Source organism: Callithrix jacchus, chromosome 5, assembly GCF_049354715.1.
Source record: "Callithrix jacchus isolate 240 chromosome 5, calJac240_pri, whole genome shotgun sequence".
In the NCBI taxonomy this organism is placed as follows: Eukaryota; Metazoa; Chordata; class Mammalia; order Primates; family Cebidae; genus Callithrix; species Callithrix jacchus.
In genome coordinates, this window is record NC_133506.1 from 150217489 (window position 1) to 150238350 (window position 20862).

At 44.6% G+C, this 20862-nt stretch overlaps 2 long non-coding RNA genes across 5 annotated transcripts in view; one reads left to right on the forward strand and one right to left on the reverse strand.

Moving 5' to 3' along the window:
- Nucleotides 1–20862, reverse strand: part of LOC144582893 (uncharacterized) — a 42449-nt gene that overhangs the window by 12476 nt on the left and 9111 nt on the right. For all 4 annotated transcript variants that reach the window (XR_013536438.1, XR_013536439.1, XR_013536436.1 and 1 more), the window contains exon 2: nt 1951–2209. This is a non-coding gene — a long non-coding RNA (uncharacterized LOC144582893). The remainder of the gene's footprint in view (nt 1–1950; nt 2210–20862) is intronic.
- LOC144582894 (uncharacterized) lies at nt 5974–11259 on the forward strand. The gene is made up of 2 exons (XR_013536440.1): nt 5974–6148; nt 10769–11259. It is a non-coding gene; the product is annotated as an uncharacterized LOC144582894 (long non-coding RNA).

A 20862-nucleotide genomic window follows, 5' to 3' on the forward strand; every position in this document is an offset into this window, starting at 1 on the left:
GCTCATGGCCAGCCTCTTGTAGGATAGTAAGAAGCTGTCCTGGCCTTAACGATAATAGTAATAATAGCCAACACGCACAGAGCACCTGCTACGCACTGCACACTCGTTATAACATTAGCTTCACTTTTCACTGTATGAGGCAGGCACTGTGATGATCACCACCTGACAGTTGGGGAAATTAAATATTGTAACCCATACAGCTGTAGGTCTATACTCGACTGCCCTAGCTAAAAAGGTGATGCACCTCTAACGCTTCCATCCCCTATCCTTCTCTTCCCGCCAGTCCCCTTCCTGCCAAGTCCCAGTGCTCTCACTTTGGTTGCCCCAAGGACCTCGTTTAAGTGCTCTGTGCTCCAGAATCATCTCTACTCCTCCTCCCTCTACCATCTGCCCAAATCCTGCTTCCCTGAGTTCACCCGGTCTCTCCACCTTCCCTTCACCTGACCCCAGAGAAGCCTGGTGTGGCCTGTTGGAGTGTAGAGCCTGCCATTAGTAGAGGGTTCTTTCCTCTAGGGTAGACTCTTGTGTTCTTTGGACGGAATGAAATAAAATATCAAGGTACCAAGGGTGAGAGAGTCCTTAAAGGGTCTCACAGGCTCTGTAGCACGGATTCCTACATGCAGGATCCAAGCCACATCCAGGTTTTACCAGAATGCTCCCAGCATTCTGCCAAAAGCGGGTACTGTGAATTACCCACAAATCCTGAGCCTTGAAGATGGCAGTCCTCTGCTGGTGGGAACAGAAGACCCGCAGTAGCTCCATGGGAACCGAGGAGCCTCTGCACTGCGCAGGTCTGGCTGGGAGCCCAACCACCGGAAAGGCAGGGGTGCAGCCATCTCTCGGTGAGCCAGGGCAGTCTGCCAGGCGGGGTCTTGGGACTGGGCTGGGATCCCCTAGGCACAGCCAGGAGGTCAACTTTCTGCCAATGACCCCTTTTAAAGCCCAGGTCCAGAACAGATGCCTGGTGGCCTGCTGTGGAAGGTGGCATCCCACCTTTGCTGCCTGTAACCCTCTCCCCAAACCCACATACCTCCCAGCTACCCCTGCACCCATGTGGCCAGCTTCTGAGAGTTTCTTCTTCTCATGCCCACAAATGCCTCCCTTTCTATGCCCACTTCCTTTCCAGTCCAATCCCATTCTTTGCTTTCCAGGGTGACAATCACCTCTTCGGATGAATCAGATTCATGCTAACAATGTTAGTGTAGAAATAATTTCCAGTAATCCACTGCACTTGATTTCAACTTAGCAAACATTTATGGAGTAGACTGAGCCCTAGAGAAAAACCAAACGTAGACAAAATCCAGCCCCTCAAGGCTTTACACAGCTAGCACAAGTCTTCCTCAAAAGAGATGTTTTTAGGTGGTACCAGAATGAGATTTGGAAACTTATAATAGTGTTATATACATGTTAACATGCTGTAAGATGTAAAAAGCACATTAAATACATGATTTCATGATGACTTTTGTTTAGAATGAGGCTAGAGAAGGTAGCATGTGAAATTAGTGAGTCTACTTAAAAAAAAAATTCAGGAAATAACATTGAAATGGCAGCATCTGCGCAGATGATAGATTCATGGCTAATTTTTAGGAAGCAGGAACTCAGTGGGAGAGGAAGACTGTATCCGAAAGACATATTCTCCTAACAGGGAAACTGAGACAGGGAAATTACTTCTGGCTTTGGGAACAAGGAAGGCTTCTTGGAGGAGGTAGCATTTGAGGTAGGCCTTGATAGACAGCAGAAATAAAAGCAGTGTTGAACAGTGAGGTGGGAATGGATCAAAAGGAGTTAACAACTGGGTTTTGTTCCTTTTGCCTTGGTGACCTATGCAAATAATACAACAAAAAAGGATTTCCCGAAGGCCGGGGTCAACATACTGTGAGCGACATCAGTGGGTGAGAAAATTGATTTACTGGAATATGATTGTCATCTAAAATAGTGACAAACACTTACCGTCAGAATGCAGCGTCCGGCATAAGCAAAAACGGTGTGGAACTTCTGGTTCCAAGTGAAGATGGAGTCATCTGAGTCCTGTGAAATGGTCACAGTCGAGAAAGTCTGAAGCCTGTTGTCCTGTATGATGCACCTTAAAGCCTGGTGGAGCCTCATGAGGAATCTATTGCTGGTCCCCTCTCAAATCCAGGCACACAGAAGTCATCTGTGTCGGCTCCACTTGCACCTTCCCTTACCCAAAAGGTCTTTTTTCAGCCTGCTGGGATAAAATAGGAAGTTTTGGTAGCTGTCAGAGGATGGCAGAGCTTTGTGGGGCATACTTCATGGTTGAGAGTGAGTTTTTAACTGCGACCAACCTGGGTAATTTTTTCATTGAGCTTTATCAACTAGATATACAATATTGAGCTTTTTATTGATCTTTATTTATCAACTGGCTTTATTTATCACCTAGATTTAATTTTTTTTTTTTTTTTGAGACGGAGTCTGGCTCTGTCACCCAGCTGGAGTGCAGTGGCGCGATCTCTGCTCACTGCAACCTCTGCCGCATGGGTTCAAGCAATTCTCCTGCCCCAGCCTCCAGAATAGCTGGGATTACAGGTGCCCTCCACCACACCCGGCTAATTTTTTATGTTTTAGTAGAGACGGGGTTTCACCATCTTGACCAGGATGGTCGCGATCTCCTGACCTCGTGATCCACCTGCCTCGGCTTCTTAAAGTGCTGGGATTACAGGTGTGAGTCACTGCGCCTGGTCTCAACTAGCTTTATTTACCAACTAGCTTTACTTATCAATTAGATATATAATAAACTGTACATATTGAATGTATACAATTTTATGAATTTGGACATATGCATACACCCATGAAACCATCCTCACAATCAAGGTGATAGACATATCCATTACCTCCAAAAGTTTCCCTATGCTGTGTGCGTGTGTGTGTGTGTGTGTGTGTGTGTGTAAGAGCACTTACTATGAGATCCACCCTGTTAACAAAATTGTAAACACATACAGTATTGTTGACTATGGTAGTATCATTGGCTACAGGTGCAATGCTATACAGCAGATCTCTAGAACTAATTCATCTTGCATAACTGAAACTTTATGGAGGTTCCTCAAACAATTAAAAATAGAACTGCCATATGATCCAGCAATCTGACTTCTGAATGTATATCCGAAAAGACTGAAATCAGGATCTCAAAGAGATGTCTGCACACCCATGTTCGCAGCAGCCCTGCTCACAATAGCCAAGATATGGAAATAACTCCACCTGCTTTCCATCCTTAGCTAATTGGCTTAGCCAGTTCGGGGACTGCAGTTACCCAAGCCATATTGCTTGTGACTGGACTATGCATGGTGGAGTGCCTCTGAAGCCCGAGGCTCCTCATTGCCAGCTCGGAATAGTGACAAGATCTGAAGCTCCCAGCGTGAGGTGTGTGTGGGTTGGTGCAGGATCCAGGCGGTGTGGGAGGACGTGGGATGATGTCGCTTCAAAGTGAAAAGGGATGGCCTCAGTGGCACACATTTAAATTCGCTGCAGGAAAATAAGCACACAGCAGCTATTTTTAATTTGCTTTAGAGCATACAAGAGCCAGCGTCGCTCATAGAGCGGAATATTGGCTTCGGATAGAGGAGATGAAGAGGTTCTGAGTTCCACCGCTCACTTCTTTGCCGAGAGACATTGGGAAAGAGCCCAGGGAAGACAGTAAGCCTCTGGACCAGGCCATTCGTGAACCAGTCGATTCATCTTCAGTGCCGCCACACTTCTTCCATCTCTGAGGTCCCTAGCTTGTTCCCCTACCACCCCAGGTCAACTCCTCATATAGTACTCCTCCCTCTCTCAAGGTCTGCTCCCAGGCAAAGTTCTGCCAGTGGCTTTCCCAGTCTGGTGTAAAAGACTGATAAAAGCTTTCGCATACCTTTGCAGACTTTTTTTGTATTTCGGCAAGGCTGAACACCTTCATGTCAAGCTGCCCCGCTCCAGGTGGCCTGCCCCCGGCATATCGGTGGGGAGCGTGTCTGTAACGCGAGGGGCCTTTCCTGACGCAGCTGGAGCACAGCATGTAGTAGCCGTTTATTCCACCTCTGCAGACAGTCAGATTTAGTTGACGCCACTTAGAATTAGATTTTTAAAGCTCAAAAGAACCTGGTAGAATTTCCTTCCATTAAAGGCAAAGGAACAGACCTGGAGGCCTAATGTCACTTCAGTTCAATTCAACAGGTATTTTCTGCGCACCTACTGTGTGCCAGACCCCAAACTGACATAAGAGAAGCAATGAGGGCTATGTTGTGGCACCTGCCCTCTGTCTTCCCACCCTCACACGATCAGGCTGGGCAGACGCAGGACCGCATTCTCCCTTCTGCGGGCAGGTCCACTGAGAGCGGCCAGACAGACCAGCAGTAGGGCCAGCATAGGAAATGATTCTTCAATTTGTTAACCCTATGAAGAATGACTCATAAAGCACTCCCAGAAGGGTACGGTCATTGTCATGTCTCTGAAATCTTGGGAAATTAAGTTAGATCTCGAATGCAGGGATTAGGGATACAAACCCAGAAGTTCATAACTGTAAGCTTCTCTCAATTCAGTTGAATTCAACAAACATTTGCTGAGTGCTTATTTGTGCCCATTACTGAGAAGGGTACCGAGAGCACAGAAAATACCTGTTTAATTGCTCACAAAAGACAGTCTTGCAGCAAAGCGTGATCTGATTTTCAAACTCCAGTTCTCTGCCCACTAGGGAGTCACAGCATCGGTTTAGTGTCTAGTAGTCGTAGACACAACTTAGGGGTGGAGAAAAGGAAACAGAATGGAATAGAAAAAAAATAAGAGCCCATTACACATATTAAAGGTCCGTAGTGCTTCACAAAACGTGGTGTATGTGCATGTGTGTGTATATACAGTTGATAGCGTGTATGCATATATATGTTTAACAGATTCTTACAGAGGGTTGTGATATAAAAAAGATTTGAAAGTCGCAATTTACAACACACACCATAGGAAGGGGTGATGCTTCACACTATGCTCCTGTGGTAGAACCAACTAGACTGTAAGTTAATATGTCAGTTATGGATTGCCAGAGAATTGCTGCATAACACATAACCACAAAACCTCAGTGGCGCACTGAGTACTCACTGGTTTTCCCAGGTGCCTGCTCATCAGCTAGAGAATTCTGTTCGCCGTCGTTGGCTGGCTCACACATCTGAAAGCCGTTGGGCCATTGGCTGACCTAAGATGAAGCTGGCTGGGAACTGGGGCACCTGGGCTTGCTCCCTGTGTCTCTCCTCTTCCAGCAAACAAGTGGGCACATTCTCATGGAAAGCACATGAGCGAGAGGACATACCCATTGTGCACACATTTTCAAGTCTCCTCTGCATCATGGTTTCTAATTTTCCACTGACCGAAGTCATAAGCCAGGCCCCAGAATATACGGCAACGAGTGTGGGCCATTTTTACAGTTTACCAAAACGATGAGCAGTAAGGTTGGTTCGCTCCGATTCATCCTGTCCCCAGACTATTGGCCTTCCCTTTTCTGATCTTGATTAGAACACCTAGTGCCTAGAATTCCAGAGGGTATGACTAGAGCCTTTGTTTCCTTTGCAACCTAACAGGTGGAAAAGTTACAGGTGGACAGCAAGGAGGTGCCCTTGAGAGACACACTAGAAAAAGATACAATACAGGACCTGGCAGGGCAGGACTGGGTGGAGGCCAGTTGGGAGAGAGGGTGCGAAGGAACCTACAGGAGGGAATTTGACAACTTGAAACATGTATGTTCTTACCGATTTTGTATTCAATTCAAGGAGGAAATTTCAATCAGCTTGTTCCATCCTCGTTCAGAGGATGAGTTAATCCCATTTCTAATATAGAAAAAACAAACCTTCTATTCCTGCCAGTAATCTGTGATGTGACCGTAGACAAGATACTTCTCTGGGTCTCAGTTTCCCCACTGTAAAGGAAGGGGGATGACTCTATGGGTTGGATGGGGCCTCCCAGCTTCATCTTTTCTGCCTTTCTCCAATGCCTTGCTTATGTTACAGATGCATTGCTTAAGGCCCACTCCACCTCAGTGCTCAGGACACAGAGCTAATCCATCCTAATCTTCCCTCCTAGGGTGGACGTTGCTCCACAGCTTCCTCAGCATCCCTCTCCACTGCTACAGCTGACCAGTCTACACAGGCAAGACGAGCACTGCCATGCTTGTTTGGTAAGGCTGGAGGAAGCACCCCTCTTTATTTTTAAGCCACGAAGAAGCCATGGAATACGCCCAAGCAGCTGGAAAAGCAGCAATGTATTCATTTTAGATTAATTTAGAGGAGCGAGCTGGAAAATGCTTGGGCCATGCCCTGCAACAAATTTGGATCCTCATAAAGCTTACATAAGCTGTGATACCCTGACGGTGGGAAGTCTTTAATACTCACTGGGAGATGGGGAAGGATCTGACTCTTTAAAGGTCACCGTTACTTTGAACTATTTTAAAAGAATAACAAAGGACGAGCACCTCAAGTAAAGGCATTTAAGGTTCATTTCTAAGGGACCGGCAACTTGGGTTAGAACAATTTATACTGATTTTTAGACTGGAGGAGAAGAGAGATGAGTGACAGTGGACACTGGAGGCTGGCAAGTCCATACCACCCGCCTCTGCTCATCCATCTGCATCCTCCTTGGAGGTAGCTGGGGACCTCAAGCAGAGGCTGAAGAGCTGGGCTTGAGTGATCTGTGAGCCTTGTGGCTCTCCTGTGCTGGAATCCTGGTTTCAGCACTTACTGGCTGTGGGAAGCCAGGCAAGTTCATCAACCTTTCTGTGCCTCAGTGTCCTGATCTATAAAATGGGGACAATAACTGTATGTCTCTTACAGAGTTGTTGAGAGGATTAATAGAAATGTGCATGTAAAAGACTCAGTGCTTGGCACATAATAAGCTCAACAGAGACTAGATATTAGTGGCAGTGCTGTCGAAGCATGTATTATTTTAAAATTAAAGTACTTTTCTGACTTTTGGTTCCTAACATGGCTAAAGACAGCCCTCTTTCAAGTGTCAGCTTGCGGTGGGTTTGAGAGTTCCCAGCGCCATCGCCCCTGCCATTTCCGCTCTCCTTCCCTTGCTTAAGCAATGTCCATTTTTGCACATGTGCTTTAACAATCTAGATTCACCGATGAGCTCCCTTTTGCCTCCCCCACCTTACTCTTCATCTGGACGAGCTGCTAGGGAATCCTCTGAATTTCAACCCCGGGGGAAGCCCCAAATCTTCTGGAGTCACTTTCTCTTAGAATCTTAAGACCATTGATGGTATCTGTCTACTTGCTGAAGCTGTAGAGACAGCCACTCAGGAAACAGATTTTCAAAAGGATACTACATTCGATGAATTAGTCAATTCCCTTGTGGTAGACGTGAAATTATCCCTAACCCACCCCAACAGAGGAGACTCTTACAGTGAGAGGCAAAGAGATGCTGGGTTGTAACAATAGGAGAGCTCATTTGCAATGCAAATGAGCAACCAGCAGGCAAATGAACCCTTATGGGAAAACCACTCTAATCATAAAACTCACTTGCTTTGGGGAAACTGCAGTGTAAGGACAAGCAGAATCATAGCTCCGTGAATTCCCTCTAATATAGGATATTAGGGAATTATCCAGGTAGTTTTCTATGAAATTGCATTTGAATGAAACAAAACGCATTGCTGGGCAGTAGATAACGCCTTTAAAAATCGAATCCACAATTGCAGACTAAATTATTTATGGTTGTCACTATAGCTGTGATAGTTTGGATTTGAAATAGTCAGGCTTTTCCCTGTTTTTATTTGTAGGAAAACAAGTCATTCAAGCTTTTTAGTGATACAATGTGACTTGCTGTCGATGGCAGTTACGAATTTCCCAGCCCTGCCAAGCACAGGAGTACCCAGAAGGGACATATGTTTTCTCTGCTTTGTGTTCCAAATTTGCTTTAAAAGCATGCAATTATGTGAAGGCCTGATTTATATTTTCAAGGAAAAGCACAATAATGGCCCTGTTTTCTAGCTGTGTTTCTCCCGAACGTATTTCTATTGCTGCCTTTAAAAAAGAAGTTGGCTAATGATCACTAGATTTTTGCTTTCCTTCATGACATATGAAAATTTGATGGAGTCTGTGAGATTTAAGAACTGTTTTCTTAATGCAAAGGAAATTTAGTTAACATAGCAATTTAGACAACTCTTCCGTAGTTACCTTTCATTCGTTTCCTTATTCTTTTGGAGGGTGGGAGAAGGGAAGTAGGAAGTGAGGAGAGTAGATGTGGCCAGGAGGCAGTGATGGAGCATGACCCCAGAGGACAGACAGCAAACCTCGCTGGCTCCGAAGGCATGACATGCGTGGGTGTGCCATGCCTGTTTGGTGGAGGGGCGTGGGGTGGGATATTTGTTAGGGATGGAGAGATATTTGTTGGGAATGGCTCTGAGGAGAAGTTGTAAAGGGAAAAAGTGAGGCTTTTTGGTCGCATTTTATGCTTAAATGAAAATTACTGCAAAGCCCTTTGTAGATTATATAATCGTACTCCCTTTAGATTTCATGCCCTTCGTTGCTATTACTCATGATGGCTTTCACTCCACTCTCTCAGCAGCATTTCCAGGAAACATATTGAGAGAAGAGGAGTCAGTCTCTTTCTGGATTGGGGAGCCCCCTCCTGGGAGGTCGGGCAATTTTTGTTCTTGTTTGTTCTTTTTCAGTAACGGAGGTAGAGAAAGGCAAAAGGCCAATTTTACATAAAATGGTCACTAGTGGACAGGCAATCCATCACTGCAAAAATTTTCAGGAAGTATGGAAGCTAAGAGGAAAAAATATTCAGGTACTGTGGAAAGAATGAAAGTTTGTGGTCGGGATAACATATAGGCAATGTATTTTCACTCCTTTGTGCAAATCAACAAGACAAATGTGTTTTATGCAATTTATGGACTAATGAAGTATTTATATCTGATATTTAGAATTGTAAAGGCTCAGAAAAATACAACGTGAAAACTGTGATAGTCGTGTGGCTTTTCTGTAATTTTCTGATAGTAAGAGAATTTTCAAATCCTTAAAAAGTTGTCTCACCCTCTGGAATTCACATCTAGAACTCAGGAGGAGAAGTCATGTAGGTGTTCCTAGAGACAGGGTCTTTTTGTTAAAGCTCAGACCCAAGTACGTTTTTCTCGTATGTGTTGTGTGTGAGCCTGCTAAACTCTCATCTGGTTTTTTTGGATCCTAGAGAAGGCTTTGGTCAAAGGACACTCTGAATTAACTCAGTGGTAACGTCTTTTGTCTGACAAGGGAAATGGCCCTCCATCTGATGAAATATCTTTTGTGTGTATTTAAATACTGGGGAGAGCTTTCTGCCAGTTAACTTTTGAAATTACCTCCTGGGTCCAGGTCTTGCCAGAAGAGCCCTACAGGGAATTTTCAAGAAGAAACTTTGGTCTACATGTGTCTCCACTCTAGAGCTGGGTCCTTGGTTTTGTTCCTCGATGAAAGAAATTAAAAAGTAATTGTGAGGTCATTCAAGTCACAATTTGAAAGGTGCTTTAATTTTACAAAGTGGCAGATCTCCCAATAGCTTTGGTGTCAGTCTGAGTTTTACGGAAGGAGCCATCACCTCGGAGATTGGTACACGGAGATTTCAGGAGATGATCCTATTGGGAGAAAAGCCAGTTTCCTCCTTTGCTATTTGTCTCGGGCCTCATGAGACAGTGTAAGAACATCAGAGCTTGACTTGGCTGTACTCATTGGTGACAGTTTATTCATTCTAAGCCAGATGCTCGGGGATTTTCATTTATAAAAGGCAAATTGGTTAGACAGTAGCTAAGAGACTGAAGGTGAGGAGGAGATAGTCTCTGGGGATTTGTTTATTGACTAAAAGAGATCCAGTTTCACAAACACAGAGTACCTCCATCCAATGGCCACAGCTTCAGAAAATGTACCCCAGAAAAAGAGATGGCAGGTCGGTTCTCCCAAGGCCTTCGCCTGGTTCAGCATGGGTGAGAGATGGGCTGGGGGGGAGCAGAGGATATGGCAGACACAACTCTAACACACAGGACTCCTGACAGAGGACAGAGAGTCTTTTGGAATTTGACACAGTAAAATATTTGTAGACTCCCTTTTCTCATTAAATCTAGTTCCTGATCCTTTTTGTGTGGGGGTGCAAAGGCTTCTTCTTTTCTCTCCCAAGTCAAAACCTATCCTATCCTCCCTCTCCTCCCACTACCTCCCCATTTCCTCCTTCCTTCCACCCAGTAAAGCCAACCTGGCACTAGAATTTGGGATTGCGGAATCAATTGAATTGGTGTAGAGACTCACAACAGTGAGGGGTGGAATATCCAAAGTCACATGGAGGCTCAGTTTATCTCACTGGCTCCATAAAGAGAGAAATTATGGGTTTCCAGAAATTGTATTTTATAGATATTGCTATTACCATTATACATTTTTAATTTATTTTCCTTTTGTTTTGATAAGATAATAGCAAATGACCCTTGAAGAGTTACAAAACTTAAATGTACTCTTTCAGGTAGGAATTGGCCAGGTGAATTTTCAAAATATTCATCTGGGTAATTTGATTTTCTTTTTGAAGATTAATTTTTTCAGTGAAAATCCTTTTAATTCTATAAAATATCAATGAAGATTAAATTCTTTTTAAATTATCACTTCTTAATGGATTTAGAAACAAATTGTGAATGTATTAGAGAAATGAACAAAATAAATACACGTTATAAATTTACAGAGTTTAGGTAAGTCTAATTAGACCTTCCATTCTTTGGACTTTGGCTCTTAGACTAAAGAAAATGCAGCTATGTTCATAGTTAATTATTCTTTTTTGCTTTCAGGAGTCTGAAAAGAGAGGAAGACAGCTGCTGGATCTGGAAACTTTCAAATGCATAGTGAAGCAGAGTATGAGGTCACAGAATAAAGGAAATGGATTTTATAAACGTTGGATCATTGAAACCACAGTTAAAACTGTAACCATATGAACCAATTAGGTGCAGTGATCTATCTGTAAGATCACTCTCAGTTCTGAACTGCGATTTCTACTTAAAACCCATCTGATTTACTGAACAGCGTATGTGGGAAAATATATTTAAATTACTTAGTACACTAGACAAACAAGATATTTAAAAACTTTTCTTAAAAAGAAGACTTTTATTACATCACTGGTTGTATATGTGTTTTTGTCCAGAGTTTGGGCATTTCCCTGACCTCAATCTGCTGGAATCAGGTATTTTAAACTTTTTCTCTGCCATCTTGGTTAGCCTAGAATATGAAATCTTAATGAATAAGGTTGTACTCATATTGTCAAATAAAACACATATTATAAAGGGATAAGCTGTTTAAGCTCCATTTGTTAAGGTTTCATGATTGATTAGATCTTAAATTATAGGAAAAAGGTATTCAAGGTAAAGCTCTACCATCTTGTTCCTGGGGTTTGAACAAAAACACACTCTTGTCAGCCTGTAGGCTGCTGAAGTCCTCAGATGCCCTTTTCAAGGGCAGAGCCCCAGATCCCACGGTTACAGTGGGAGTTGAGGTGTGCTTAGCATTTCACCCACTGTGGGAAGGGAATGTTAAATAACACCTATTTTTAAAAGTGTCCCTTCCTGTCTTAGTCTATTCAACCTGCCATAACAAAACACCTTACAAACAATAGAAATGTGTTTATTACATTTCTGGAGGCTGGGAAGTCCAAGATGAAGGCAGATTCACTGTCTGGTGAGGGCCTGCTTCCTCTCTCCTGGACAGCACCTCCTAGCAGTGTGCTCATGTGGTGGAAGGAGTGAGGGGTCCCTCTGGGGGGGCCTCTTTTTATGAGGGCATTAATCTCATTCAGAGGGATCTGCCCTCATGACCCAATCCCTCCCAAAGCCCCACCGCCCAGTACCAGCATACTGGGAGGTACGGTTCCAACACAGAATTTTGGGAGAACATAAACATTCAGACCACAGTAGCTTCATTTGTGTGAAATGAAAATGAAGTTTTCATTTTCCCTCCCTCCTTCCTTCCTTCCTTCCTTCCTTTCCTCCCTCCCTCCCTCCCTCCCTCCTTCCTTCCTTCCCTCCCTCCCTCCCTCCTTCCTTCCTTCCTTCCCTCCCTCCCTCCCTCCCTCCCTCCTTCCTTCCTCTTAGGAAGAGAGAGGAGTGTCTTATTTAAATGGATAAATTATTTAGTGTTTTAGCAATATCCCAGATATTTTTAAACCAAAGTGGTGTCATTACCTATACTCTTAAAATGCCTGCCTGCCTGCTTAGTCATCTACCCCTTCCTTCCTTCCTTCCTTCCATCCTTCCTTCCTTCCTTCCTTCCTTCCTTCCTTCCTTCCTTCCTTCCCTCCCTCCCTACCTCCTTCCTTCCTTCCCTCCCTCCCTCCTTCCCTCCTTCCTTCCTTCCTTCCTTCCTTCCTTCCTTCCTTCCTTCCTTCCTTCCTTCCTTCCTTCTTTCCCTCCCTCCCTCCCTCTCTCCTTCCTTCCTTCCTCCTTCCTTCATTTTTTCCTTGCTTCCTTCGTCCTTCCCTCCTTCTTTCAATATATATTTGCTGCAGGAGGCTTTCTCTTAGCCCCCATGATGCATCGGGTCAAGTCATGATCTGCGTCCTGGGGAAGATCAGAGTTGCGGTAGAATTAGGCCTGGGTGTAGAGGGAGCCCCCAACCCAGACCAGGAGTCAGGGAGCCTCCTGCAAGGTGAACCTTGGGCTGAGTTTTGAGGGATGAAGGGAATCACTCCATAAAGGAGGGAGAAAGAGGCAAGGCCTCCTGGGCAGAGGGAACAGCATTTGCAAAAGCACAGAGGCGAGAGGCAGCATGCTACCTGTTCCCCACATCCAGCAGAGCGTGTGCAAGGAGAGGTGGTGGGGGACCAGGACAGACATCACATTACCTGGGGCCATTTTTGCTCAGCAAAATGTTACCCAGTACATCACTGAGGAGCCATGAGGCCACTTCTTTCTTTACCTATGTATCAAGCAGTCATTATTTCCAACTAGGTGTCCACATTGCTTCAGCATCTTTATGTATTTTATTTCATCAGTCTCTAGAATATCAAAAAGGTCCCTTCAAAAGGATCCTTATCCCTATTTCACAGATGAGAAGACTGAGCCTTAAAGAATCTGAGTAACTTGCTTGAAACCTGTCAGCTACTAAGGAATAGATCTGGGGTTGAAACTCTAGCCTGCCTTTAAAGCTCATTATATCAGTTAGGATTGTCTTTAACCACCGGTGACAGAATATGCTTAACCTCAAAGGCCTGAGTGAGGCAGAAGCCTTTTCCTCTCTCATGTAGGAAGTCGAGGGTCAAGTGGCTTCATACAATTTTCAGAGACCAGACCCCTTCTACTCTGCAGCTTTGCCCTCCTCAGCCTGTGCGTTGCACTCCTCCTCATGGCCCAAGGTGGCTACTCAGACTCCAGCCAACATGCTCTTATTCTAGCCAGTAGGAAGGGAGGCGTGGTAAGGAAAGACTTACCCCTTCCCTTTAAAGAAAACTCCCAGAAGCTGCCCATGACACTTGCAGTTGCAACTTTTTAGTCAGAAATTAATCATGTGTCGTATCTAGCTGCAAAGGAAGCAGCTAAACGGGGTCTTTGTTCATGCCTTTTCCACTGTTCTAGGGGTTTGTATTCTGGCACCTGCTAAGAACAAGAAAGTCTCTCCTTTGCTCTTTCTATGAAATGCTGACTTACTTCATCAAAATTCAATGCCAAGAAGGGGAAGGAGTGCTAAAGCATGCATTCAGGAAGGCATGAAGTGTAGGATCTTTCAGACATAGGTGGCAACTAGAGGAACAGTGGTCTCACCCAGAAGTATATTGAGCCCTGTGGCTTCCTTGGGAAGCCAAGAGGGTGTCCTAACTCTTCTAGAAATACTTGTCCCTGTTTAATAAATGGTGTTGGGAAAACTGGCTAGCCATGTGCAGAAAGCAGAAACTGGACCCCTTCCTGACACCTTACACTAAAATTAACTCCAGATGGATTAAAGACTTAAACATAAGACCTGGCACCATAAAAACCCTAGAAGAAAATCTAGGCAAAACCATTCAGGACATAGGAGTAGGCAAGGACTTCATGACCAAAACACCAAAAGCATTGGCAACAAAAGCCAAAATAGACAAATGGGACCTGATGAAACTCCACAGCTTCTGCATGGCAAAAGAAACAGTCACTAGAGTAAATCGGCAACCAACAGAATGGGAAAAAATGTTTGCAGTTTACCCATATGACAAAGGGCTGATATCCAGAATTTACAAAGAACTCAAACAGATTTACAGAAAAAAAACAAACAAGCCCATTCAAAAATGGGCAAAGGATATGAACAGACACTTTACAAAAGAAGACATACATGAGGCCAACAAACATATGAAAAAATGCTCATCGTCACTGGTCATCAGAGAGATGCAAATCAAAACCACATTGAGATACCATCTCACGCCAGTTAGAATGGCCGTCATTAAAAAATCTGGAGACAACAGATGCTGGAGAGGATGTGGAGAAATAGGAACACTTTTACACTGTTGGTGGGAGTGTAAATTAGTTCAACCATTGTGGAAGACAGTGTGGCGATTCCTCAAGGACCTAGAAATAGAAATTCCATTTGACCCAGCAATCCCATTACTGGGTATATATCCAAAGGACTATAAATCGTTCTATTATAAGGACACATGCACACGAATGTTCATTGCAGCACTGTTTACAATAGCAAAGACCTGGAATCAACCCAAATGCCCATCGATGATAGACTGGACTGGGAAAATGTGGCACATATACACCATGGAATATTACGCAGCAATCAAAAATGATGAGTTCATGTCCTTTGTAGGGACATGGATGAATCTGGAGAACATCATTCTCAGCAAACTGACACAAGAACAGAAAATGAAATACCGCATGTTCTCACTCATAGGCAGGTGATGAAAAATGAGAAAACATGGACACAGGGAGGTGAGTACTACACACTGGGGTCTATTGGGGGGAAAAGGGGAGGGACAGCAGCAGGGGGGAGCTGGGGAGGAATAGCCTGGGGAGAAATGCCAGATGTGGGTGAAGGGGAGGAAGGCAGAAGAACACACTGCCACGTGTGTACCTATGCAACTATCTTGCGTGTTCTGCACATGTACCCCAAAACCTAAAATGCAATTAAAAAAAAAAAGAAAGAAATACCATACTTAGATGCTCCTCCTTTTAAACTGATAGTGGTCTGCAGTTACCCATATAGAACTTACCATTTTGCATTACATGGTTGGTTTGCTTGTTCCGTGGCCTTACTAGACAGTGAATGCTACAAAAGCACATCTTTCAACTCTGAAACCTCAGCATCTGGCACAGGGTTTGGCCCACCACTGGTGCTCAATCTGAGTGTTTCCAGTGGCTGAATCACTGTGTGGAGGCAGAGTTCAGTGTCCCTGAGTATCCCACTGAGAATCATGCAGAAACACATGCTTCTCCTTAGCTCTGGGCTGGAAGGAGGAGGCTGGGTCTCTCTGGGCACAGCCCACAGTGCTGCAGGGCTAACGAGAGCCCATCTGATGGCCCACAGCCTCACCATGCAGCTCACAACACCGCACGGCCCTTGCCTGCTGCCACCCTGTCTGGAACCTCAGAGTGCCCAGGGGGTACACACAGCTTCCCGAGGCTTGGCTCCACGGTCACAGAGGTGGTCTTGGGGACAGCCTGAGCCCAATGTGTAAGTGCTCTCTTCCTGGGCTTTTCTGTTTTCAGTTCCATCTCTGACCTTAGGCTCTTCGGGGCATTTTGGTTTGTTTGTACATTCATTCCAAAAATATGTGTTAAATAATTGTGTGCATGGTATTGTCTAGTGGCCATGGTGAAGTTTGGCACTGTCAGCCACACCTGGGAACGTGACACGTCTCTGCTGGAACATGACTTAGAAGGAACTGATGCTGAGCATGGTTGCACAGCCAGGGTCTTTCTTCATGGCACCTACACTGGCCCTGGGTGTTGACTCACCACCGGGCAATGTCCTGGTGTGTTGGATACCACGCGTCACCTCATTTTCTTCATTTCACTGTCATTACTGCTCAAAGGCAGACACCCCTGGGATATATGAGAAAAACCAACCCCTTACTTCCCAACACAGACAAACACAACCACCTCTGTTGAAGCTGCCTTCTACATACATTCACGAAATTATAGATCTTGGGGCTTGAAAGGACCTTAGCGTTTTCTTAATGTTAACCCCTTCGGCTCTCAAATTCTCTTCTCTGCCATGAGCCAGCATGTGCTTGAAAGCCTTCAGGTGAAAAGAACTCAATACCTTATGGGGGAACCCATTTCAACGTTGGAAAGCTCTGACCTTAGACATTTTTTCTCCTCTGTGAGCCGAAATTAGTCTTTATTGACATTCTACCCTCTAGCCCAATTTCTGTACTTTTCAGCCACTATATTAGTTATTCATGGCTCCATAATAATTGAGACAGAGTTTCTTGTTGCCCAGGCTGGAGTCCAATGGCACAATCTTGACTCACTGTAACTTCCGCCTCCCAGGTTCAAGCGATTCTCCTACCTCAGCCTTCCAAGTAGCTGGGATTACAGGCATGTGCCACCACACCCAGCTAATTTTTTGTATTTAGTAGAAATGGGTTTTCACCATGTTTGTCAGGCTGGTCTCGACCTCCTGGCCTCAGGTGATCCACCTGCCTCATGTCTCATTGTGTTTATAAGTTAGGAATCCAGGCATAGCCTAGCTGGGGCCACAGAGTGTCCCACCAGGCTGAAGGCCTCATTTGAAAGCTTGCCTGGGGAAGGATCTGCTTCCAAGCTCACGTGGTTGTTGCCAGGATTCAGTTCCTTGCAGGCTGTTGGACTAACAGTCTCAATTCCTCGCTGGCTGTTAGCCAGAGGCTGCCCTTAGTTCCTTGTGGCATGGGCTTCATTACAGGGCAACTAACAATATGGCATCCAGCTTCATCGGAGCCAGCAAGGGAGCAAGTCTGCTGGCAAGAACGACCATGAGCTCATGTAATGTCATCACAGAAGTGACATTCCCTCAGCAGTGAGGTATTCTGCTGTCTCAAAGACAGTTACTCAGAGCATGAGAGTAACACAGATGAGCCGTGAACATCAGGAGGTAGGGATCACTGGGTTGATCTAACAGTCAACCTGTATAGCCACCCAGAAAAAAATCTCTCTCTCCTACAGAATGATCCTGCTAACCCTTGAAAATAATTTTCATGACTTACACATCTTTTTGTCTCAGTTTACACCCAAGTGAGTATCCTCACCATCCTTGTCCTTTGAACTTGGTTTGCTGTTTAACTCAAAATGCGGCCCCTAAACAGAGACAAGTGTTTCATTAGGAACTGACCAGGGAAGAGGGGACTTCCTGGGAGCATGAGCACTGAGGAACACACAGCTTCTTCTAATTAGAGCTTGATTTAAAAAACAAAAGGTCTAGGGCCCCAGGTCTTTCACTGGAGAAGGGTTTTGGTGTCTGCGTTGAATTTCAATTAACCATCCTATTAAGGTTGCGGAGTTCCAGAAATTGTTGAGTATTACACATTTTTGAATGTGAAATTTGTATGAAGATTCCCCTCCTTCTGTATCCCTTTCCCCAGCAATCTAGTCAAGTCTATAAACAGATTTGTTTATTTTTTTCTCTCTAGAGTATTGAACAAATAGAACAACTTTTCATGAAAACAGACTCTGAAACAGTGGGCAGAATTCGGTGGGTAAGTCGGGATTTTTGTGAATCAGAGTTGGAGTTCTAGGGAGTTTGCACAATGTATGTATTTCCAGCCCATTCCTTTCTGGAGGGCCCTTTGCCCCTCGTACCTTTGGCCAACCTGAAGATGAACCAAGGGACATGCTTGTTTGCAGTCTTCAAATGCTTGTCATGTCTGGCTATGCTTGGAGTACTTCAACTGGGAATTTCAGCAACTCAGGCAAGTTTCTACAATGACATCCTCGAACTAAGGACTGAAGGGTGTGTCCACAACTTCACCCCAAAGCAAGAGCATGCCAGTGAGCAAGAAATGCCATGGGTAGCCACACCCAGTGATAATCAGATCAGTGTTTGGAACAGGGCCATCATAGAATAAATTCCCAGTGAATATTATCATCATCATTATTAATATTTCCAAATTTGGGTTGTACAATAATGAGAGGCTAAGAAGGCTGCTTTTAACATTCTTCATCATCGTGTCCGGCAGTGTACTTCCACTGCTCTGGAATGAATTAAGTTTTAAAATGACAAGTTGAGCTGTAAGACGCCCCTCTATTCAGGCTGGGCATCCTGGCTCACACCTATAATCCCAGCACTTTGGGAGGCCGAGGTGGGCAGACCACTTGGGGTCAGGGGTTCCAGACCAACCTGGCCAATGTGGTCAAACCCCATCTCTACTAAAAATACAAAAATTAGCCGGGCATTTTGGCATGTGCCTGCAGTCCACTCGGGAGGCTGAGGCAGGAGAATTGAATCCGGGAGGCAGAGGTTGCAGTGAGCAGAGATCGTGCCACTGCATTCCAGCCTGCGTGACAGAGCGAGACTTTGTCTTAAAAAAAAAAAAAAAAAAGACACTTCTCTATTCAGACTTTTGGCCAATTCCTCCACCAAATTAAATGCAAGTGGCCTCACTGTCATCTGATTTGAAAAGAAACATTCAGGATTCCAGGAAAAGAAGCAAAGCTTCTAATGAAATAGGGCTTTTGGAGAAAGTAGAGAGAAAATGTAGATTTCCCAAGTCCCAGATACCCCAACCCCTTCACTCTGACCACACAGGTTTTTTTCTGCAGGTCTACTGCTAAGATTCTAAATGAGGCACACATCCTGGTGGGTAGGACTCCAGAGATGTCACACTAATGGGGACTCATGTCTCTGGCCAGTCACTTACTAGTTATGACTGTAGGCAAGTTATTTAACCTCTCTAAGCTTATGTTTTCCAATTTGTAAAATGGGGTGAACAGGAGAACCAGTCTCCCACAGTTACCTTGAGAATTGAGAGGAAGGTCTGTGTTGCATGGAACATAGTACACTCTCTGTAACAGCCATCATCATCATCATCCTCTTTGGAGAAAGAGACTAGCAGCAGAAGCAAGCCCAGCAGCTGGGTAACAGAATTCTGGGCCCAACCCAACAGGCACACCCCAGCTATTACCCCCCAAGTTTTTTGGCAGCCGAGTTTATGTGCTAATAATGATGTCATGTCCAAGAAAGGAATTATCCATGCCCACATGGTCAGGAGAATTTTTGAAAGCCAGAAAGACATTGGACGTTTCATGAATTGTCCTTTATCCTCCCGGGTGGCTTCTGCATGTATCTGCAGCTAGAGTATTTGGAGCGAGCTAATGCTTTGGCCCGACAGGAAGAGGTTTCCTTCCTGCTGCCTGCTGTGCTGCGGAGGCTGTCATATGGGGGTCCCGTGCTGCGCATTCTCTCTATGCCTGGTGACACCTTAATCATGATCAGAGAAGATGGAGCTATTTATTTCTGGTCCCTGCAGCTGAAGTTGAAAAGAAGAAAGCGGGTCTTTGTATGTGATTTTCATTTGATAAGGATGCTGAGTGCTACAGTTTGATTTTATTTGCTATTTTAAACTGCTTCTTAAGTGGTGTGATTACATAAATTGTGTCCTTGAATATAATATATTCATGCTGGATTTTGCTAGTCTGTGGAATGCAAATAAAATATGATCTCCCTATGTAGTGCAAGATAAAGCTTCATTTTGCTTCTAAAATCAGATGGAATGATGGATTACATGTGATTCCATCATGTAATTTATTGTATGTCTTAATGAATGACAAATAGAAAAGAATCTTCCCTTCTTTACCCCATTAACGGTTACCTCAGTTTAGGTAGCTCTGTTAGGGCTTCTCTTCAGAGAACTCACGGAATGACAGAATCAGAAATTCAGAAGGCAGAAAGCACTGTGAAAGTCTGCCTAGGAATGACAATGCCTGACCCATTCCAGGATATATTCTGTTTTTAAAGCCTTTCTTTTATTATCTCAACAAAAATTTATGTTTTTCTCATCGTCCAGGCATCGTGCTGGGTGCTGGGAATACAGAAACCTCGTTTCTGCACTCGGGAAATGTATAATCTGTCCCAGAGATTATAGCCGTCCCAAACCCCTCGAGATGCAGAATAAGCCCTCCCCAGGGAGAGAGAATAAAGTTGACTCTCCAAATCTATGAAACTAATTTTTTCCACTTGAAGGAGAAGATAAAGAAAATTCTATGATGTTAAACACGCATACTATGGGCAAGCATGTCTTGAGACAACTGAAATTGTGTGATTATTAAAAAGGCGTATGCTTGTTCATTTCCCTCCTACAGCCCTTTAGGACAAGTCCACCAGCCATAACCCCAGGTGGATGACAGATGGCATCAGCGTGCCACACTGCACCTATCTGATGATTGGGACCAGGTAAATGGTGCTGCTCTTCAGCCCATAAATGAACAATCAGTCAAGAGCAGGGGCTCACACCTACAATCCCAGCACTCTGGGAAGCCGAGGTGGGCAAATCACTTGAGCTCAGCCCGGGCAACATGGTGAAACTCCATCACCACCTGAAATACAAAATCATTACCCAGTGTGATGGTGCATGCCTGTGGTCCCAGCTACTTGTGGGTGGGAGGCTGAGGCAGGAGAATCACATGAACCCAGGAGGCAGAGGTTGCAGTGAGGTGAGACCGCACCACTGCCTTCAGCCTGGGCGACAGAGCCAGACTCCTTCTGAAATAAAAAGTAAAATTTAAAAAAAGAGAAGGTAACAGTCACTGTGTTATGGAATCTATTTTCATGTGTGAATTCACACAAACAGATACATGTTTGTGGTACGAAGATAAAGTCATGAGACCCTTTTCAAAAAACACTACAAGTCATGTATCAGTTGAAACTATCAGTGTGAGGTTATTACCTGGGCCTGTTGCATGATGACGCCATTGATCTCAACACAGACCGAGGTTCTCTCTGGGGGAAT